The following is a 13,767-nucleotide window of genomic DNA, read 5'->3' as shown; positions in this document are numbered from 1 at the left end:
CTGTCTTGAACATCAAAGTTTTCAGCCTTGGGTACTTTAGTTACAGTGATGACATTTTGGAATGGCTTCTTATATAAGTCAGAGCTAATTCAAGCCAGTCCTGTAGCCTGTCGTGCCCACTTCCTATATTGTCTTATACTCTGTTATACAGGTTATGAATAACCCCCCCTCCTGCCAGACTGCTTCGAGTAGTAACAACATTCAACACAAAACAGTGCCGTGTATCCATTAACTGATGTAACTCAAAGCCACCACAGACAACTGAGTGAAGAAACTGTGAGGGCACTTGCCAAGGTCAAATGTTTAAGTACAGAATGGGGACTTGAACCTGGCTCTTCTGGCTCTTGGGTTCATGCTTACCCTTCGCTTCTGGAGAAACACTTGTAGCTAATGACCTCTTGGACATTTGATGCAGATGCCCACAACTGAGGGGGCTCCACTTTATCTTCCCATTTCACAGGAGGGGTTACCTCTCTAATAAATGGTGAAGGCGAGATTTGAATCCAGACCTGTCTTGTGTTCAACTCCTGTTCTTCTCACTCAAATAGAATTGTTACCACTCAAGCATCTTTATGATTGGAGTAACTTGTTTGTTCTACCTAAATTTTTCATGGCCTTAGAATTTCAAGCTTAATGTCAGAGTTAAAATATAAAGTAAGTGAACAGAATAATAAATACCAGTAATTTTACTTCAGTTCTGGGCATGTTTTAAGTACTCTAAATGTTTATGTTCATAAATTCTGACAAGCCCATTAGTATTGTCTTACTTTGGAAGTACAGATTCATTTATTCCATATAATATTTGCTTTGCTATTATGTTTTTATTTCTATGCCAGGTATTGAACCTAGGGCCTCATCCACACTAGGCAATCACTCCAACACTGAGCTATATCCCCAGTCCCTTTTGCCTTTCATTTTAAGACAGGATATTGCTTAATTAACTAGGTTGGCTTCCAACTCTCCATCCTCCTGCCTCAGCTTCTACGGTAGTTGGAATTGCAGGTGTGTACCATCCTGTTAAGAAACGAATAATGATTTGAAGTTAAATGAACTTGTCATCTTTTGGGGGAGGTGTTGTTTGGTTGGTTTTGGGGGTTAGGGCTAGAATTGCTTGTCATCAAGGAAGGCCACAAACTCACTACATAGCCAAAGTTGACCTTGGTCCTCCTGAGCCTCTTCCTCCCAGAGTATTAGAGAGTACACCCAAAATAGATATTATCTTGTAAGAGACAACTGGTTGCTGTTATTGGAACATCAAACTCAGAATTAATTGTATTAGTTAGTACTAAGGCGTATTTCCCATACTCTTCCTGATCTCATCAAAGCCTAAGTATTAAGATTATTTCATACGATCTAAAACTTTCCTACGTATTTGCAGCTTGAGAAGGGAGCCATTGCCTTTAGATCTACGAACCAATCAAATTGATTTTTTTGACTGAAAAATATCAGAACTCTTGACCATGGAAACCAACGTATCTTTTGTGAAAAATCTGCTTTTAAAATGTTTTCATTGAAAGAACAGGGTTGAGAAGGAAGAAAGGGGGGCAAGGACAGCAAAGCAGCTAGTGCAGGAGCAGCTCTGAAGACAGAGTCCATTTTGTTAGCTCTTGGGATGTGAATCCTGCCACACACCCTGGTGCTGGAACCTTTCCGTCATTTTAAATGAACAGACTATGCTTCTCCAAATTTAATGTCCAAGAACAGAACAGGGCGGACAAGGCTGAGAGACAGCTCAAGTACTGGGATTAACTCAGTCGTTAAACTTGAGAAGGGCAGTAAAGCAGACACAGAAAGGGCAAGGCGAAATAACTGTCACACACACACACACACACACACACACACACACACACACACACGGGTCCTCACATGAGCATATAAGTATATAAGTGCTTCAAGTTTTTTTGAGAATATAGAAATTTGGGGGACTGAGGCCTCCTGGGGTGGGGGGATTCTGGGAGTTTTCATTTGCTGAGAGAAAAGAGAAGCATATTTAAAACAGCATTCTCCAAGCATTCTCATTGGCTTCCTTGTCCCTTATTCTATCAAATAGCTGTTGGGGGAGGGGAATTAGGTAGTCCTTCTCTAAGGGCACATCCTAGAAAATAATGAGCCACAAGTAGCTCCTACCAGCCCCTGGCTCTGCACCTTGGCCATGGTCTTCTTAGTCCAAGTCTTCTGGGAATGCAGGATAAGAGATTGACAAAGGCTAGATAATGAGCAGATAGGGGACAGTCAGTGATCCTCCCGCCACCCATCTCCTCCAGAGTTCCTCAGGTACTGTGAGAAAGTTGACCTTATATGTTAGAAGGGTTGTCAGGGACCCCCTCGAGCTCTCCATAGGACACATAAGGGTAGGTTGTGGCAGGGAGGCCCACTGCGAAGCTCTACTTTGGTATTAATAAATCATAACTACAACGATGCTTTCCCCCCTTTTCTACTGGTTTGTAAATTGCTGAAGAAGTACAAACACACACACACACACACACACACACACACACACACACACACACACACACAAAAAGCATCCCTTTTAATGGTCCTCTGCTGATTTTAGGCTGTCCATTGCACCACCATTGGTCCCTTGGTCATCAGTTAATACATGCAGTCTTTTATGGGGTACCATCTAACTCACTGGTGTGTCCACCGTGGCATATCAACTCACAGATAAACTTGGAGAGTTGGCCCTATAACTCGGTAGGAAAACACTTAAAACAAAATAAAACAAAACAGGCCCAGTTTCCCATTTCCAACGGGGTAAAGCACTTTTCTTTCATGCATCTTCCTGATTCCTTAAGAAAGTCCTCAGGGTTCCCAGGGAGGAACTGATTCTGCAGAAGGGGAGCCCTGTGAATGCTGAGAAAAGAGAAAAAACCCAATTGCAAAGCTAGTGAGACTGAAAAGTAGCTGCGAAGAGGTGCATTCCTACCTCTGGATACAGCTGCCCTTTCTTCTCCCATCCCACCCCTTCTACCTCGAGCAGGCTCCACAAACAATAAAGCCTTTCTCCAACTCACAGGAATCCCCAATTACATCTAGGGGGCTTAAAGAGGGCTCTTTCATCAATGTAGATGCAATGCAAAAAGTTTAGAAGTTTAGACTTGTAGAGACAGCTGAGTTCCTGGGTGTGACCCATTTAAATTAGGTCATTCAAAAACTCCCTTCCAACACCTGATTCTAAATAAAAGAACGCTTGCAGTCACTAGGAGGACGGAAGAGAGGTGTATGTAGGAGGTGAATGCCTGCCATCATCAGTACCAAGGCACTGAGGATGTTTGCTGAGAAGAACAATCATCACTTTCAATTTCTTTTCCTTTTTAAGCAACTTCCGGAGAACAAGCCATTTAAAATAAAGTCACAACCAGGAACGCCACAACTAAGTGGGTTTCAAACAAAACGACACATCTTTTAGAAAAGAAGAAAACAGCAACCTGTGAAGTTGGAGTTAGCCTCTTACTCGCGTAGCAACCCGGAAGCTGCTAGAAAACAATTAAGCCGGGTTTCAAAATGACCAGCACAGGATGTGCCCAAAGAAAGAAATGTTGCGTGCACCGAAAAGCTGCCAAAGTTACCGCTGCAAAGTACCCTGAACTTTCAAAAGGTGGCTTGGGGTCACTCTGACCGGCCTCGTCCAAGCTGGATGCCTTACAAACACTTGCGCCCCGGTGATATTTGGCGGGAGGGAGGGGGAGGCGGGATATGTGAAGAAGAGAAGCAGGGGACCTGAGCACCCTGGTCACAGCGCAGAAGGCATCAAGGTTTCGGTTCCCTCCAAGCAGGGGACAATAAGGTGCTCTGAAATCCTGCCTCTTCCCCCTCCCCCACCAGAGCACCCCTAGAGACCCGACAGCAACGCCCTTGGGTGGCGGGACCGCGCCTTCTCTGCAGCAAGGGAACTCAGGGGCTTGCTGGAGGTGAAGGGCTTGGGTCCCGCACCCTAAGGACCCAAGGTGGAACCTACCAGTGTGGTGGCGCGCTCAGAACTCGGGGCTGATCTGGGGCGCTCAGGTGCTCCGGGGCACCCAGAAGATGGCCTGGGAGGGCGGGGCGTCCATGGTCCTCAGCTGGCTGCGCTCTTGCGGCCCCACGCTGTTGGGGTGGGGACCGCTCCACAGTATCTGCTTCTCTTGCGGGTTGAAGAGACGGCGGGTACGAGGTGGCTTGCAGCAACAGGCTCCGCGGTGTGGCCGGCGGCGGCGACAGCAGTAGCTGAGGAGGAGGAGGAGGTGTCTGCGCGCGGCTCGCTCGCGTTTCCTCCTCTCGGGCTGGGCGAGCGCGGGGGAAGAAGGGGCGGGGGAGGGGGGGACAGCAGTCGGGATCTCCCTAGTGGGTCCCCCGGGAGCCAAGAACAGGACTAGATGCCCTCCCTTCCCTTCCTCACCACGCGACTCTGGCTAAGGGACTCAGCCCAGACTGGCGAGTCACAGGCGAGCAACAGCTGCTGCAGTGCGGGTCCTCCGCGGCCTCCCTCCCCTTGCTCCCCAGCGGTCCATCCTCAGCCGGCCCAGGGGCCACCAGGCGCCACCCCACGAGAGCTCGGGGAAGGTGCAACGATCGCCGCTCCATCCAGCCTCAGCGCGAAGTCCTGGCCCAGAATATTCCCTGCGTGCTCACAAGTGATTACGGCCCTCGCGGCGGGATGTGTAGTCACACACCGGGTTCTTGACCGCTTATTTATAGCAGGTAGCCCTGCCTGGGGCTGCTTTGGCCTGCGAGGCTCTCAGCAGGTGGTAGTGGAGCCCGCGCTCCCGCAGGAATCCTGCTTCTCTGCTCGCACTCCTCCGAAACGGACCGGAAGATCACTGCGCTGCACACCCGCAGGCCACCCAGCCACCAGCCCTCCCCGCATCATCCTTCTTGCACTGGGGTCGAATGGCAGGAGGGGAAAAACCAGGAACCGAAGCAGGATGGGACGCTGGCACTCCAGGCAGGAAAATCGGGGACTCAGAAAAACACCCGGGCTGAAGTGCCCTCCGCAGATTAGCCACCACTAAACCCATCTCTGGCCAGGTGCGGGGAGTGACGCAGAGCCTGGACCGCGCGCTTTTTCCCTCCCTGCGTGCGGAGCACACACGCACGCACTGCGCGCCGGTGTACACGCCAAAAAGCCACAAAAGGCTCTCAAAGCATCATCCCAGCAGGTTAAAGAGGCAGATTCACCCAAAAGGGATCCAAGAAAAGTGAGCAGTGCACGTGGGAACGACTGTCTTGAATTGTATCTAGAACCCTCTGTAGTTACTTTGTGGGATTAGCTCATCCTTTATTACAACATAGTTTGTCTTCCTAGTTTCAGGTATTTAAAAAAAAAAAAAAAAGAGGTAAGGAATAGATCCAGCCACGAGTAGTCTAAGGAATAGAGTGTTGATTGGTTTATAGAAATTGCTCTGCAGAACAGGATCGGGTTATCCAGTTAAACTCTATTGTCTTGGGGACCATACGGTCACTGTTTCATGTTTTAATCCCATTGTTAAGTTGTGCTTCCCTCTGTGGCCTACAGACCATGTGGCTACCTCCAGAAAGTCACCATGTCAAGACAGATGACCCGCCAGCCATTTCCGGAGCATCCCTGCCACCTTTCTTTCATTCGAGTCTGAGAGATGATGTTTGGGCCTATTGCTTAACTACCCTGCCTGGCAGTCTTCATCATAGAAGGGACAGAGAATTTCTGGACCAGTTACAGAGCAGGGCCAGAACCACCTCATCTACCATTTCCTTCCCTTTTCTTGTCTTCACCCCACCACCTCCTCCCTCTTAAGCTTCTGGTCCTGGAGTGCAGGAGGCTTAGCAGCCAAGAAGAGACCAGATGGTAAAGGAAGGCAGTGGCTATGTAGAGAGTAGCCTAGTAGTCCAGGCTCCAGCTGGGGTTGGCAGGAGGGGGAGAAGTTCATTCCCCATAAGCTCCTACAAATTCCAGCTCAGGAATGGATAACTTAGAGGCAAGCAACCAAGCTAACCCTGACGTGGATTGGGAAAGGGTAAGTTGCCTTGTAACAAGCAACTATTTTTAAATCACCTTTCTAGTTCCCAGGGACATTTAGTGTCCAGAAATGATGATGAGAAAGCTTACAGGACTTTATAAAGCAGAATTCATCTATAACACAACACACAATAAAGAATTCTGAACTTAAAAAAAAAACCTTAATTGACTTATTCTAGACATCAGGAGACAACTTGCCTACTTTGTTCGCTCTTTGGTTTTTAGCAGCTCAGGGAGAAATAGTAAAGTCCCTAGAGCAAGGCTGGCATGTGGGATTTACAGGGAAAAAACTCAAACAGGAAAAGAAGTCTGTAGTCTCACTGAGTAGTGCCAGCCAAGCTCTGGGCACCCACCTACAGGGGTTCTTGTTATAGGAAGTGGCTCCTCCTTCTGAGGCATAGGCACAAGAGTTCCAGCGGAGCCCCTGACACCATCCTTAAGGGGCTGGGCCTGAAGTGTGGCAGCAGAGAGTTCCCTCTATGGAATGCCATTGGGCTGGTTGACTTTAAACCATCAATAACCCTTCTGTGGTTCTGCCTCACAGAGAGAGAAGGGTGTGGAGATCTTCCCCACAGGGGCTTCTAGATGACCTTAGTGACCCAGGGGCTCCGGGACAGAATGTCTTGGCGGTTTGATAGGTAAAATCCACCTGGATAGCCATGGATGCTGCTCGGTTGCCTTTACACCATCTTTGCACTTGCCTCCCTGCCCCCAGAACCTCTGAGTACAGCATTCTTCTTAGGGCTCCCTCGAGAGAGTCGTTCCTATGTTCCAAATTTGTCATTTGCTGTATAATTAATTATTTATTGGCAAATACTAGCAATATTAATACCAGCTCTAAGAGAGCTGCAAGCCCCAGAAAATTAAACTTGCCTTTCCAGTAGAAAGCCCAAAGACAGAAAACAGGTCGCTTGGCTTTTAAAATGTAAAAAGAGCTACTTTAAAATCTAGTTTTTGGTTAAGGTAGAAAGAAGACCTTTAAATGACTAGGGGCCAGGGATGTGGTTCATTCAGAAAAGTGTTTGTCTGAGCAGCATGAAGACATCCACATAAACTAAGGGTGGTTGTGCATGGCTGTAATCTAGCAAAACAGAAGTAGAGGCAGGAAGACTAGGAGTTTGAGAGGAACTTGGGCTACATGAGACGCTGTCTCCAAAACAATAATATTTAAAACAAAATAACAATTAGAAGACTTGGCCTTCTGAGACAGGGTTTTACTATGGAGTCTAAACTGTCCTCAAACTTGAAATCCTCTTGCTGCAACCTCTGGAGTGCTAGGATTACAGATGCACACCAAACCTGGCTATTACTAAGTCTATCATGTAGGTATTTAAATGTTCATGGTCCCGAGGAAATCAAGTCCTAATGTTGTTGCCACAATAAATTTTTACTTAGTTTCCAAATGTGCATGTTAAGGTAAGAGTTCTTCATTAATGGTCCCTTTCCAAAACTGGTCCCAGTAAAGACAAAAGTTAAGAATACAATGGATAGAGTCCTAGGATGCCAAAATGGCTCACCAGGTCTTTAGGGTCTCACCACCTCCTGGTAGCTTTCTGGACGCATAGGTGTCTGGAGGCAGCTTTCCAGCTGCCTGACTTGTCACCCTGGCAATGCCAGCTTAAGGTTCACTTCTGAAGAGGAACCCAGGACACATCCATGCATCGTAATTAGCTACCAGAGCCATTCTTGAGAGCCATACACACTGACCTGCCTTGATGTGGTCCTCGAGTTTACTTTCTGAAAGGCCCAGGAATGACAAAATGTAAAAAGTTAAAATGAGCAGGCGGATTTTGAGTTTCAGCAACTTGGGTAAACAGAAGTCTGACTGCGTAAAGAACTGGTATATGCTATGAATGGGGCAACATAAATCTATGTGGAGTGAAAACAGACAGAATGTACACTCCAGCCTGGGTACAGGGCTTCTGGGAAGTGTCTGATCTCCTTTTATGGACAAAGCATATAAAACTCTGAGTGCTAGCTCCACTTCCCCTTTCAGCAGCCTCTCCCGGCTTGACGCGCATGCTCCTTGCAGCTCTCTGATGATATCCAGCCTTCCTGTGGTGTTCCCCCTTCCCATCTGAGCTTGTTATGAGTGCAGGCAGGAAACACAAGACAGTGCATGAGACGGAGAGGACCACCAACCTTTATTACTAAGTCTGCATTCAGCTAAGCTCAACGAGACTCTTTTTGTGTGTTCTCAGAGCTAATCTATCTATTTCACCCAAACTGGGTAAGCTGAGTAAGCTCCCCACCCTGCAGGATCCCCTTCATCTTATCCTGCTGCATCCTAGAAATCTCAGCTGGAGTGCAGCAGCTGGCTAACAGCTCCCCCCCAGCTGTCCTTACTGCCTTTGCTCTATTCTCAGCACAGGTGTTAAGGTATCTGTTAAAGTACCAATTGGGTCATTTGAACCTGCCCAGGGCTCCTCAGACTTCCCAGAGCAGAAGTCAAATACTAGTAACATAATAATTATTATTAATTAATATAGCATAAAATAATAACTAGTACTGTTATAATTGTTGAATAAAAAAGAAATTAAACAGGAAGGACATGAGTGCTCTTAGGTACAGTGAAGGGGATAGTTTATTATAGATGAAAGTTTATTATAGATGCCAGAGGCAGGGACATCTGGGAGAATCCAGAGTGGACATGACCAGACTGAGCTGGACTGAGTGTGGGAGAGGTGGGGGCAGGAGGGGGAGGAGAGTAAGGAGAGCCAGGTGCAGCAGCCAGGAAGTTGAAGGGACCAAAAAGAAGCAGGCAACCAAAATGTCCAGATTATATAGGAGAGAGCCTCTAGGGAAAAGGCAGCCCGCCCTGGGCTGAAGTGTTCAGGGTAGAGGGGAGGGTATGCCAGCCATACTCTGTAACCAGTAGGGACTGAGAGATGCTGGGAAACCCTGGAGACTAGGTCTGCTCTGGTGTGTTAAAAGAGCACCTCAGCCTTTTGTCCTTTGAAACTTGACAATTATATATAGTGATGACATCTCTTCTCCTTCTGTGTCCCACTACCTCCCCGTTACCTGCTCCCAGACCTCACTGACCTTGTCACTCACAGCTACAGGCACACTGCTCTATCAGGGCCTTTCCCTCTGCCCAGGGTGCAGTGCCCTCAGGTTCTCTACTGTCCTCTACTTACACCACTTCTTCACGACTTCACATCGTACCATCTCCAGAAGGCCTTTCAGAACAAGTTTTGAAAATTGAGCCCTCCTTGCACACAAACACGCATACGCACACACACACTTCTTTCCATCTTTCTTGCTCTTCGTTTCTCCATAGCATTTGCCCACCATTGCATTGGTGAAGTGTCTATCTCATGTGTCATCTGTTCCCCAGGAGCAAAGGAGGTTGTTTCTGTTTCTGCTCTGTTTTCAAGGCATATACTAGATGTCCGTACATAGTGGGCTCTCAGTAGCTATATGCTTGAATGAGAGAACGAATAGAAATAATTTATGATGGGGCTGGAGAGAGGACACAGCAGTTAGTAGCACATTGTGCTCTCCCAGAGGACCAGAGTGTGATTCACAGCCACCTGTAACTCCAACTCCAGCAAGTGCAGACACTCGCACACACTGGCATGCACCCACATGTGCATGTGCGTGTATACACACACATAACAAAAGGTAAGAATGTTAAAAATTACATGATTTTAAGGTGTTTGCTGACTCTTTCTAGAACCTAGAACCTCATCAAGATTCTGAGCTGTGCTGAGATGTCTGTCTGCCCCAGGTGAGTTGATTGTTTAGCTATCAACATAGAAACTGATTTCCAGAAACACTGAAAAGTCACTGAGCCCTCTCCTGGAAGCAAGGTTTGTCGAAGGTTTAATTAACAAAACATAATTTCACAGACCCACATAAAAAATACACAGTCCTGATGGCTCTCTTTGTTAGAAACAAACAAAAATCTCAGTGTCACACAAAAGACACACAGTGAAAGTTGCTTTGTGACTCTTGTAAAAAGAAAGTGACAGACACAGACAGAGCTAGTGAGCACACAGGGGCCAGAATGTCTCTCCCATCATTTACCTCTGACCTAAGTAGTAATTGCATCTCATGCCATAAGTGGAAGGCTAAGTTCACAATCAGACACAATTGGCCCAACAGTACAGAGTCAGGGAAAGGGAGGTGAGTCCTTACAGGGCTAAATACTTTTGGTAGAACAAAAAACCCCTCTCACACCAAGAATATAGATCCCCTAAAGTCCACACAGAGGCTGACTAGCCTGTGAAAACTAAAATACTTAGCAAATGGTCTTTAGAAAAACTTCAGGTGCTGTAGATAGATGTAGCATCTACATGGTGATTCCAAGCATCCCGTGAGCAGACAGCACAGGGATATAGAGATTGTTCATCAACTAGTCTCTTCTGGTGGAGAAGGCCTTCCAAGACCTTGGTGGAACTGATCTGGGAGTTTGGCAATCTCAAAATGGTAGCTCTTTCTTCACCATTTCTCTAAGCTGACCCACATTCCCTGAGCACAGAACTTCATCCTACAGCATATACTTAGTAACAGCTAAAGGAGAAGGGCTGAGTGCCTCCAGCTCAGCTTAAAGCTAAAGGAAATTACTGAGTCATGAAACAAGCTCCCACCATAAGGCTGTTGCACAATAAGAATTATTATGCAATAGAAAAAGTCATCCAAAGAAGGCTGTCTACAACACATTTCTTCACTGTGTGCTGGTCAAGGGACCCTGGATCTATAGATGCTAACATCACAGACCAGCCAGAGTCCAGATGGACCAGGACTACTGGCAATATGGAAGACCGTTAGGAAAGACAATGCGATAACCAGACAACAATAACATCCCAAGATGGGCTGTATTCTCCTGACCAAAGAAAGCTAGATACAGCTGAAGTAAATGCTCTTCACCTGTGAGAATTAATATAACACACACACACACACACACACACACACACACACACAGAGAGAGAGAGAGAGAGAGAGAGAGACAGAGACAGAGACAGAGAGACAGAGACAGAGACAGAGAGAGACAGACAGAGACAGACAGAGAGAGAGAGAGATACTATATAGTCCTGGCTGGCCTATCACTATATAGACCAGGCTGACCTCAAATTCATAGCAATTTTTCTGCCTCTGCCTCCAGAGTGCTAGGATTAAAGGTGTGCATCATCACACCTGGCCTAATTCTTGATATCTACTAGTTATTTAATAGTGTTTTGTTCTGGTTTTGTTGTTGTTGTTGTTGTTGTTGTTTTGAGTTTTTCGACATTCTCAATTTGTAGTCCAGGCTGGCCTTGAATTCTTGATCCTCACAAATGCTGGCATTACAGATGTATACCACCTTACCTGTTTTGTTATGTGTGTACTTTCCCATGTTAACAATGAAGGGAAAGTTGTAATAAGAACTGGTACACATAACTTTTAAAGGGCTTGCTCTTCATTGCACATCATTAAATCCTTGGAGACTATACACAGATCTGATAAGAACGGCTGATGTTACCATCTAATGTTAAAAGCTCTTTAGAGTCAGTGACAGGATTTAACAAATCAGTACTAAATTCTTCCTTAATGCTTCAAGATCACAGAATAGTCAAAGTCCCCTTCCTATTCACAGTCCTAGGCAGAAGTGATACTGCCGTACTGAGCAGCATCCAACGGTCAAGGACCACTTATTCAACGGATTTTATTTCAACAGGATGAGGACAGGAGTCACGAGGCACCTTCTGGTGCTGCAGGTGAGGTGACAGTTCCTAGGTACTCAGCAGGACCCAGCGTGGGGCAGAGCCTGTGACTTCAGCTTGTACACTCAGTGCTGAGATCTCTTTGCTCTCCCTTCTTGGAATCTTGGCAGCCTCTCATTTCTCTCCTAGCTCCCTAAAGGGAGACCAGGAAGTCAACCCAAGCATCTACTTACCATCAGGTAAAAATCTTTTAAATGTCCCTCGGGTGTGAGGAAACAGAACCCACAGTGGTGGAGTTCCAAAGAAAGAAAGAAAGAAAGAAAGAAAGAAAGAAAGAAAGAAAGAAAGAAAGAAAAGAAAGAAAGAAAAAAAGGCCCTAGCTGCTTAAAATGGTTTGAAGAGATAGCAGTAGCTGTATCCCTTGTGATCCATGGGAACCTGGAGGGCAGAGAGGTGGGGTCCCCTCAAGGTAGGGGTGTAAGAGGAGGTGTAGATCTCCAGGGATAGGGGTATAAGGAACAAGCTAATACTACACCAGGCTGGAAGATTTCTGGGCTGCAGACCCAGGAAGCTGAGGGGTCTGGGCTGTATTGTTTGCCACTGTCTCCCTAAGACTCTTTTGGATACTTTGCTACGTTCCCTCCCTGTTCTTACCTGTCCTCTCCTATCCCTTCTGGTACCTCTTACCTCTCCTCTCCTATCCCTTCTGGTGCGGAAACCCAGAGCACCGCCGGGTTTCTGAAAAAGATCTGGGGGGTGGCGGGGGGAACTAATCAAACGAAATGAAAACCCACTTCCTTCCCTATCCTAGATCAAAGGGGATGATGGTCTGACTTAAGACCCAGGGCTGGAGGTGCAAGTGGGGGAAACCAGGGTGATTTGGGGGAGAGTTCACCGGGAGTGTGAAGGATGAATATCAGTGTAGGGACCCAAAGCTCACACAAGTAATACAGAGGTAGGTGAAAAGGCAGAAAACTATGGGAACGTGGAAAGAAAATGGAACCCTTCCACAGCTGAGAACCAATCATTCCAGCACAACTAGCGAGCCCTGGGAAGACCGCTGACACAGAGACAGCATTAATTTTAAGAATGCTAAAATAACAGGAAACCAGGTTTACACCTAGTGTCATGGCTATGACCTCACCCCTCTCCTGAATATTTTCTAGAACTCTCACAAATAAGATCATTAGCCTTGGTTTACAGTGAAGAAATGTTTCCTAACCCATGCATCCAGTTGCTCTACAGTGCCCAACTGAAGCCCGCCCCGCCGTAGCCCCGCCCACACAGCTCAGGACTCTGCCAATCTCTCCTTTAAACTCCTCAAGCAACTCCCCAAAGATAATAAGTTTAAAAAAAAAAATCACCAAAAATCTTGCGTGTGGCTGTTGTAAAGACAGTGAATTCTGGATGTCCTTGAGAAACTGATACCCACGCGTGGGTGGGTCTCACTCTTTCCCAAGCCCTTCCTGTTGTAATTAATCTTTGTGCTTAAGATCAACATTTAAGCTATCCTCTAGTAAACTCTAATTCTGCTTCACACTGGGTCATCCTGAAATTCTTTTCTGCAACAAACCCAAAAATCCAGCTTTAACTGGATGAAGGACCCTAAGAAAGAATGTTTCAGGTTGCTAGAGGCCTAATCCCTGGGGCCATTGACATTAAACATTCCTGCATGAAGGAGGCTTGGCTACTTCTTTGTTGTTTTTTTATTGAAAATGGATTTTTTTTCCCACTACATAATATATCCTGACTATGGTTCCCCCCACTTTACTTTTAGTTCTTCCCCACCTCCCCTCCCACACAGACTCACCGCCTTTCTGTCCTTCATTATAAAGCAAACAGATAATACTAAAATATAATAAGATTAAAAACCAAAAGTAATACATCAGAATAGGGCAAAACAAGTAACCAGAAGGAAAAGAGCCCAAGGAAAGGTACACGAAACAGATACAGTTGGAGAGACCCACTTGTTCACATACGCAGGAATCTTATAAAAACTCTAAGCTAAGGGGTTGGGGATTTAGCTCAGTGGTAGAGCGCTTGCCTAGCAAGCGCAAGGCCCTGGGTTCGGTCCCCAGCTCCAGAAAAAAAACAAAACCTCCAAGCTAGAAGGCATAATCTATACAAAAGAACTTGTAGGGTAAA

Source organism: Rattus rattus, chromosome 11 (genome assembly GCF_011064425.1).
Source record: "Rattus rattus isolate New Zealand chromosome 11, Rrattus_CSIRO_v1, whole genome shotgun sequence".
In the NCBI taxonomy this organism is placed as follows: domain Eukaryota; kingdom Metazoa; phylum Chordata; class Mammalia; order Rodentia; family Muridae; genus Rattus; species Rattus rattus.
Note: the sequence above shows the minus strand (reverse complement) of the source record.